The 9,038-nt window shown below is 35.5% G+C and overlaps 1 long non-coding RNA gene across 1 annotated transcript; it reads right to left on the reverse strand.

Moving 5' to 3' along the window:
• Positions 1-219: 219 nt before the first annotated feature.
• Positions 220-5,532, reverse strand: LOC148836268 (uncharacterized). Its single transcript, XR_016090966.1, has 5 exons — positions 5,339-5,532; positions 4,248-4,559; positions 3,560-3,695; positions 2,369-2,411; positions 220-888 (listed from the first exon to the last, which is right to left on the reverse strand). It is a non-coding gene; the product is annotated as an uncharacterized LOC148836268 (long non-coding RNA).
• Positions 5,533-9,038: the final 3,506 nt, after the last annotated feature.

Genomic DNA, 9,038 nt, shown 5'->3' on the forward strand with positions numbered 1-9,038 from the left:
AGCTTTGTTAAGCACCTTGGGGCAACCTTGTTGTGAAAGGCGCTTTATTAAAATAAATTGAATTGAATTTCATTTTTCCAATAAGTCCATTAGAAACAAAGGCTCATTTACAACACGGGCCTAACTAGACCTAGACCAATGTTACACAAAAGTCAATATATATCAAACAATCAAAAAAGTAAACATAGCAGAAAATAAGAGAATACTAACAAGTGTGAGTATCAAGCAGGAAAGATTTAATCACAACCAAAAATGACCTCAGGTATGAAGGTGGGCTCTAGCTTTCTCTACAGGTTGTTCCAGTCCCTGGCAGGGGCAAACTGAAAAGATTGCAACCAAACCCAGTAGCTGATCTTGAGAGGTTTGGTCTGATAAAAATACAATATGTTGAATTGTATGATGACACGGAGAGTGGAAATCAATTTATGAGATACAAAGGAGTTTTACCAATTATATATTTGTTAGAAAGTCCCTTGAGGGAAAAAATAATACTATTCGGCTGGGGGCTCAAACCCAAATTTTCAGCACAGGGCTACCAAGGATCTGGTTTACAAAGCAGTGAGTGATGATGTAAAATGAAATACTTAATGGAAGTGTCTTATCTTCTGTGACATACACAAGGTAGTAATTGCATTACATATTTACTAGTTATTCAAGAGAGTTCTCGATATTTCAAAAAACCTTTCTAAATATTTAATAAAGAATGTACATTTTCTATCTTCGTCCAATATTAAGAGCAAAACAACAGTAAAGCCATTTATACATGCGAGTCTATATTTGTCCTGCACTATGTCACAGAACTGTCCTCAATCTCACCCCAGTTTATAAGTTATAGATTGTATTGGTCTTTTCCATATATACAGAATATGGTTCAAAGTCATGCAGATCCTGCAAAAAAGAAAAAAAAACATTATTTGTTGAGATGTAAAGATTTCTAAATGTCTTCAACTTAAGTGCTCAAGACCTTTAGCACAGACATGTTCAACCATGTTACTTGTATAAGGTCAATGCTGGCTTTAAAGACAGAGATTTTGCCAAAAGAGTCATAAGCCTTCAGCAGATCACATTATCATAGTCGTGACTTTATATACTGTATTTGTGAGGTATTTTACTAGTGCAGAAAGGAGTGTTATATTTGCATCTTTAAGGACAGTATATCCAGAAAGGTTACTGATAGAAAGCAACCCTATTGGGAGCTGGAGATATTGCTCAACTAAAGGGATACTTTTAACTTGTAAGAAGTACAGTACCTTCAATACCTATCTGAAACCTGCAGAATAATTGTCACATATATAAGGATCATGGGCACATGCAGCTGTTTCATATGTTCTCATATTCAAATCTACTCATACTCAGCACTAGATTGCTGATCAATAACGTGAGACATCTTGTTCACAGTATAACATTATCACCTGCTCTGGAGGCAATGCTTAGTTTAGTGCTGTGTGGGTGTCAGAATACATGGGCTATGAATAACCAAAAATGTCAATGACAAGTGCATGCAGACATCAGAGAAGGGAAAGTCAAGAGAATAATATTATTCAAAATTCATAAACGTATTTGAAAACTGCTGAAAGTTTTGATGTGACAAAATGCTTGCTATAGACTTCCACCAAACAATAAAAACAGTTAATGGTAACTATATTTTTGAATTGCACGTGAAACCCATACAAATATGTAAATTCAGACTAAAATATATTTTTCTCATTGCTTGGTTCCGTTTCTTCACATATAATCAATTATATTTCGCACTGCCAGTAATTCCAATCAGAATGCCAGTAATTGTAATTAAGTATGGATTGTTCTGCAATTTCATAGTGTCTGGCCATTATATTAAAATCACAATATAGGTCCAGTAAATCTATTAGATAGATAAATACACATGTAACACCCCCATGAGTGCTAGCTAGCTGGGGTTCTGTAGTCATCCAGCCAAAGTTAGGTTCTTTAAAGTGTGAGCAATGTTCTGCAAGCAGAATAATCAGATGAGAAATGATGATAATATCTTTATTAAGGTTTAAATTATTTTTACAGCAAACTGCAGCAATAGTCAAAATGTAACTACATTTTATAATTACATTATAAAATTTGGACATATTAGTCAAAAGCATATAGGAACTTTCTTACATTATTTTGATTCACATTTCAAAAGAAATCTTTGAGTGCAATATCCTGTACTGGGGTTTGGTTAGAAATAGATGTCAGATAGGTGTTTAACTGCAAGAGTTAATTGCCCATGTGCTCTTCAAAATGCATGTCTCAAGCAATGAGCATAAAAGAGATTCATCGCTAAAATATCCTTCTTTTGAATGGGATGTAAAAGCATTTTGCCTCCTTGCATGAATTTATCATATTAAAAGTTAATTACCTCTTTGCTGTAAAATGCAGGGTTCTTTCTCTTGCTGCGGTTCCTTTAAGATTAAATTAAATCACAAGCAGTTTAGTAAGAGATATGGAACATTTCTGTTTTCATGCCTTTGCAGCTACTGTACTGTACTGGCAGTGCAGGCTCATTGTAGAATCTCACTCAGTTATATCCCCCGGATTAGTTCAGATTTCCAACTCCAGAGGAAAAGCTGCAATTATTAATTGCTTGAGGGTTTGAATGTGTATTAAAATTGTTCTTACAGTATGTCTTGTGTTTCTAATAAGTGCATCCTTTCAGGGCAGATCTTCAGGGAAGATCCAAGTCTAATATGGTCCTGTCTGTGTATTTTCATTGCAAATTTATTCTTCCTACAGCAGCTACTCCATCTTTATTTATTGCTTTGAGATTTATTTATCCTATTTCTTTATAATGCTTTAGAGTACTCAGAACACTTCCAATGGGCACTTGTATCTTTTTCAGTTCTTGTAATGATATATAGTAGTTCTTCTTTGTACTCTTATTGGAGAGATTTTCAGTTTCAATATTTTTTTATTTCTTTTACTTTAATGCCATCTCATTTAACCATTTATAAATTTTCAGATTGCATAGGAAATTTTTTTACAACAAATAAATAAATTTTTTTATTAATTTTTTTAATTGTATATGCTCATTTGTACTGTTAAGATGCATGTCCACTGGTTGGCATTCTGTGTTTTGATCTATGTGCGAATAGTTTACTATTAATATTTATTAAATCTCTCTCTCATCCTAGCGTTAATCCCGCATCAGAAGGGTCTGCTTGTAGGCACGCCCGTCTCCATTATTATTTATTAAATGAATTTATATTAATATTTTACCAGTAGGTACAAAATGGTCTGCTGATGTTAATAATTTGTTAGTTTATATGTTCACTGCAGAATTAGCAGACATTTCTACTAATATCTGTAAACACTAATACAGATTTGAATTAAATTGAAAAAAAAACTATAAGGAATTCTAATGAGGTTTTGCAAAGAGAGTAAAAATTCATTATTCAGTTTTAAATCAGCATTCCAGGGGAGAACCAATTATCATTAACATTGAACAATTGAGAATAGGGTTCATTGTGTGCTCTAGTACATGCACACATAAACACCATGATAAATTCAAAATCACTTAAGTTTTGATAAAAATGAAATGTGAATTTCTTACCTGGTTTTATATTTTATATTTGTCAAGAAAATTATGACTAAAACCAATGCAGCACTTATAACTCCAGCAGAAGCATATATCCCCAAGTGTTCATCCAAACTGGCTTCACTGGATACTATTCCGTCACTTTCATTACCTGAAGAAAAAAAGTAGAATTAAGGCACTTAACTCTTATTTTGTAAATAAATATACAAACCATAAGATGTTACTGCAATTGTAGAAACACTCCGTGGTTTTAGGACACTTGAGGACACTTTACCCATAATCATGGACTTATCTTTAACTTGCTATGAACATTTTTAAACTTCTTTTACACACAAGGTACTAGGTAAGACAGGGTAGTGAAATAAAAAGTTTTGTGATGTACACTGATGACACAGTGTAGCTGAGTATACAGTCCCAGGCCGAGGAGTCTAAGGGGTCAAAGCAATGGGTCTCCTTTCTGCATTCAGGTACGGCGTGTATGTTATTGTTAGCTTTATAAGTCCCATCCATATGCTCTGCTGCATTCATCTAAACTAAAATTTATTTTATTAGAGTCTCCATTGTTTTCTTAATTTCTTGTTTATGAATGTGACTTTAAAAAATGATGTGCTGTTTATAGAGAAAAAAAACAATTGCCACACACCACACAGGGTATTTGATATTGTCAAGTTTCAACAATCTTTACAAATGGTGTTCTACTCACCCTGTGCAGATACTTTAAAATGCATTGTATGCGTCCCATTAGTCTCAGCAATCTGACACCTGTAACTCCCTTCATCAGAACTCTGAAAGTGTGATATGTGAAGAACATGACTGTTGTGCTTCTTCATTATTGTGATTCTGGAATCACCACAACTGCTCTTTACAGTATTATTGTCAGACCGGAAAATCACCCAACATCCAGTCCTGCTGGTCCTGTTGAATTCCCATTTTTCAAGCCATAGTCCCTTAGCTGTCCAGTTCAAACATTGTAGAGACACATCCTTCCCCGTGATAAAACTTACATGCTGAAATTCTGTGAAAAAATAATTTTTAAAGAGTTTTGTGACATAATTAAACGTTTCCATTATGTACCATTTGTTTATGAGCTAGACCGCAATTTATGATGATCTCCTCCAAACGCTAATTAAAAATGAAAGTTGAAAAATTGACAAATTAATAACTTTAGTAATGTTACAAATGGGAGGAGGCCAGTATTTAACTTCTATCAACCTGATTGACTACTTGGGCTGAATGTTCCGTTGACCCATTAGGTAATTAGTGACTAATTGATCTACAGATCTCATTCAGCCTTTTCTTGAAAGATACCATAGTATTGGCTTTAACAACATGACAAGTACTGTGTTCCAGACTCCCACAGTCTTTTTGCTAAAACAGTTTTTACTGTAAATGCACTTCTCTGTAGTGTAAAGTATAGAGTATAAATGGCAAGTACACTTGAATTACGACCAAAATAAGTATTAAGAAATAATAAATAAACATTTAAATATAATTATCAGTGTAGTTCCAGTGTTCTCTCTGTACATTTAAGGGAGCACATTTTAATAATTGTGTCTTTTGGCAAGATTTTCCTTTGAGTTTTAATTAACAGTGCTTGCATTATTCTAAATTATGAAGTTCCTTTTATGTTTCACCAAGTTCTGCCATATTGTGCTATGCAAAGACATGAGCATGACCAAGGGCAGTGCTAAAAACCATACAGTACTGTCTGCTCTTAACAGCAATGATAAGGCTACTACCTTCCTACAGATATTTTCTGTTATTACTATTTACTGGAGCTGGTGTTTCTCTTACCTTGAGTTTGAATTTGTCTCAGCAGTAGAACAAAAGCACAGACAACTGTGTCCACTCGCATGCTGTGTGACTGCAGAATTAAAAGAGACATACAGTTTACAGCAGGAGCTCGTACCCCTGCACAGGGCTACTGCACAGGCAAGTCACAGTGTCACCTCAGTGCTTCTCCGTCACTGGACTCTATAAAAGTAAATGTAAGCCAGCAGACAGAATAGAAATTTGAACGTCCTGCTCAAGGAAACTGTGGTTCTCACTTTACGTAAGTAACCTCTAATAGCCTAATGCTTTGGGTTTGCTCAGACGCTTGACTGTGTGCCCAAAAAAGACAAAAACAATGGTAGTACACAGTTTTCTGTACTGTGCTTCTGAACAAAACAAGAAATGAAAGCAACTGTGTTAGAAACAGAAGCTACCATCATTCTGATAAATTGCCACCCCCCAGAAGAAGCTGGCACGAAACCACACATTTTCCAATTGTTTTCTCATTTGGGTTGGGTCTCTCTAATTTTAATTTCCACGGGTATCACCTTCCATAAATTAAAGCATCATTTAAAGTGAAAGCGGCCTCAGTGAAGCAGTCATTGTTACTTTCCCAAATTTGTTGTCTCTGCATTTTACTGTTATCCCCAATGCCTCTTTAAAACTTATATCTTACAAGAATTGTATTGCAGCTCCGGATTTGTCTCCAGTATGAACTTTGACTCTCTTCTATGTGTTGTAGATGTGTAGCAATATTCACAAATCAAGAGTAAAAAGAAAAAGAGTACAGATAATTTAATTTTTAGAGGCATAACCAAAGGTTTGGTGAAGCTCACAGGAAATTTACAGGACTGTTAGGTTCATGTTCAGTGTACTTCTGAATTGATCACTATCATTCAGTATTATTGCTTAAGGCATTAATGGTAACCCACTACTGACATGGCCTCGTCCTGCTTCTATAAAGATGAGGCTGTACGATGGTAATGCTCCTGCCTAATAAGTTGTAGAGTAAGGGAACATAGTGAGGGAGTTTAAAGATGAAGGTATAAGATAAAGGTGTCTCTTTGCACTGGATTCATCAGAACTCCCATGTGCTCTCAGAGCTTCATTGGGCCTGGTGGTGGCAGGTGATGGTATCCCTTTCAGCAGAAAGTTTGGCAAAAATGTAATCTTCCTCAATGCTCTCCAGCTGGGCCAATGTAAACGTTAGATCACCATGTACTGAACTCCAATGTGCTGGATGGGATTTAAGCAGAGTTACTGCCTTCTCCTACTCTCCAATTCTTCAATACTGTCTCATTTCAGCTTCTTGCAGTCCTGTTGGATGCCCATCTCTCCTTGTATGCAGAAGAGATCAGAAGAGATGAGGTCAGTGTTGAGACACTGAGGCCATCTGCAATAAAATCCCCCAGAGGAGTGCATCACTATACCAAAACAATGAGTGAACAGGTTTGAGTTCCAGGCTCCACTGCGAAATGAATTGCACACCATAGGTTCTAGAATAAGCAGGACTAAAGGCCATGTGCAAAACACCTTGACATTGCATACAATATTCATCATCATCATGTCCTCTAACTGGAAAACACAATTAACTACGTAAATAACTATGCACATATACCCACCAAAGAAAAGAATGCTGAAAATGTATCTTCACATAATTACTGTTTTCCAGCAATTAACCAAAATAATAGCTAAATACTATGAAGGGAACCTAAAATATGTGTTAACACCTCTAATTTTACACTCATTTTATAAATGTATAATGCTGTTCTGATCTAGACACGAGCATTTCTCTGAGTAATACTAACAAGTATAAAATGTTTTAATGTCAGAAAAGTACCCATTTACATTAAACAATCATATCAAGAACTGAACTAAAAGTCCTTTTTTTTCAAGTAAAAATGCTTCTCGTTTTCTATTCTAAACTGTGTTTTTTCAGACAAACATCATTTTTATGTGCTATTAGTCTGCTTTCATTACATTTATTTGGAAAATAAATAAAATCTTTTTGACAAAAATTGAAAAAGAATTTTCATCAACAATAGTAGTATATCTACTATAATTAAAGACTGAATGTAAAAACGATTTTCCTGAGTAATTATTTAAAGCAGTCTGTGCAGCTCATGTACTCTCCAACTTTCAAACTCAGTGTGTCTTCAGTGGTAAACTCAGAAGGAAACAGCCACTGACTTCAGTAATCAAATCAGGAAGTGTTCCAAACTTCTTCAGTAGCTGCAAAAACAAAAACAAGCTACTATTCATCCTTACTCCGAGAGTTTGTAAGATCCCGTGTTCTAATTTTTGTGAGTTTAATTTTAGTGATGAGCTGCTATACCATCTTACCTTTTGTATCCAATTAAGCCTTAGAACAAGCTCTGTGTCGAGGGCTCAGACATTAGATAAGCAATAATAATAACTATCAATTCGTAATTATTCCAGGTAAATTGAGAACCCCAAGGCTCATTACAGCTCTGTAGCAATGTAGGACACACCTAATGGAAGAAAAGTTTTGTATCACTGTGTAGTAAAAACATCTTGTGACAGTAAAAATGCTTCTTTTGATACCTGTATTTAAATGATTGAGAGTAACATGCAACTGCTATTGGTATATGTTTTTTCCAATATTCAGAAAAAGTCAAGGATTGAAGATCTAATACTTACACACTAAGTTTCAGACTAATTGTACATCAGAGTGCTAATTTACAGTGGTTTCAGTCCCCGTGTGTCATTAACAGGGGAACTTTATAGATAGTGGCAGATTTTGTTTCTGTTTTGTCTAGTTACGAAAGTTTCAACTTTTGTGATACAACCACAATAGCTTGCTGTAGCAAAGTCCTGATTATTTAGAAGGTCAGCAAAGTGGCCATTTTTTTCATTTCAATTACTCTTCTAATTTCAAGAGGTAGTTTTCTGTACTTGCAGATAATGTTTTGGAAATGCAGGGAAATTTATGAAAATGTTTTGCAGTAAAGTGATGAACATGAACTGTAAGAAACTGTTAATACTGTAATAGCAGCACTATCTACAGTGACATGAGCTGTAAGAACTGACTGTTAATACTGTAATGGCAGCAGTCCCCACAGTGACATGAACTGTAAGTGACTGTTAATACTGTAATGGCAGCATTACAGTGTTTTTTTTGTTGATGGTTGTGTTTATATATTTTGTTACAATAGTTGTGTTACGGGTGCTGGTCCAGGCTCCCGTGAAGTGCATAGTTTAGGACCCTATGGACATGGTATAATCCAGAAGTACAGTGGATATAAAAAGTCTAAACACCCTTATTGAAATTGCAAGGTTTTTGTGATGAAAAGCCAGAAATCAAGATAAATCATGTCAGACATTTTTCCATCTTTAATGTGATCTTGCAACCAACAAAATTCAAGAGAAAAACAAATAGCTAATTATTAGGAAAAATAATGTTACGGCCATGGACTGAGATCCGTGCCAGGTCTTGTATGATGCAATGCAGTAAGAGCTGGAGAAAACAGGAGGCAATGTAAATGGAAACACACAGGGGTTTAATAGTGCACAAAATAATAGTGACAATCCGTGAGGCAGTGAACGGGGGAGACAAAGAATGGCATCCAAACCCAAATGGGTCCAAAGGCAGGTCAGGGCACAGTCTGGGAGTCCAGCAGCGAGTAATCCATCCTGGGACACGACAAGGTTAAAATCCCCGGGAAGGGGGAAAACACAAACACGGCCAAAACATGGAGGT

Source organism: Atractosteus spatula, chromosome 4 (genome assembly GCF_055471065.1).
Source record: "Atractosteus spatula isolate fAtrSpa1 chromosome 4, fAtrSpa1.hap1, whole genome shotgun sequence".
NCBI lineage: Eukaryota > Metazoa > Chordata > Actinopteri > Semionotiformes > Lepisosteidae > Atractosteus > Atractosteus spatula.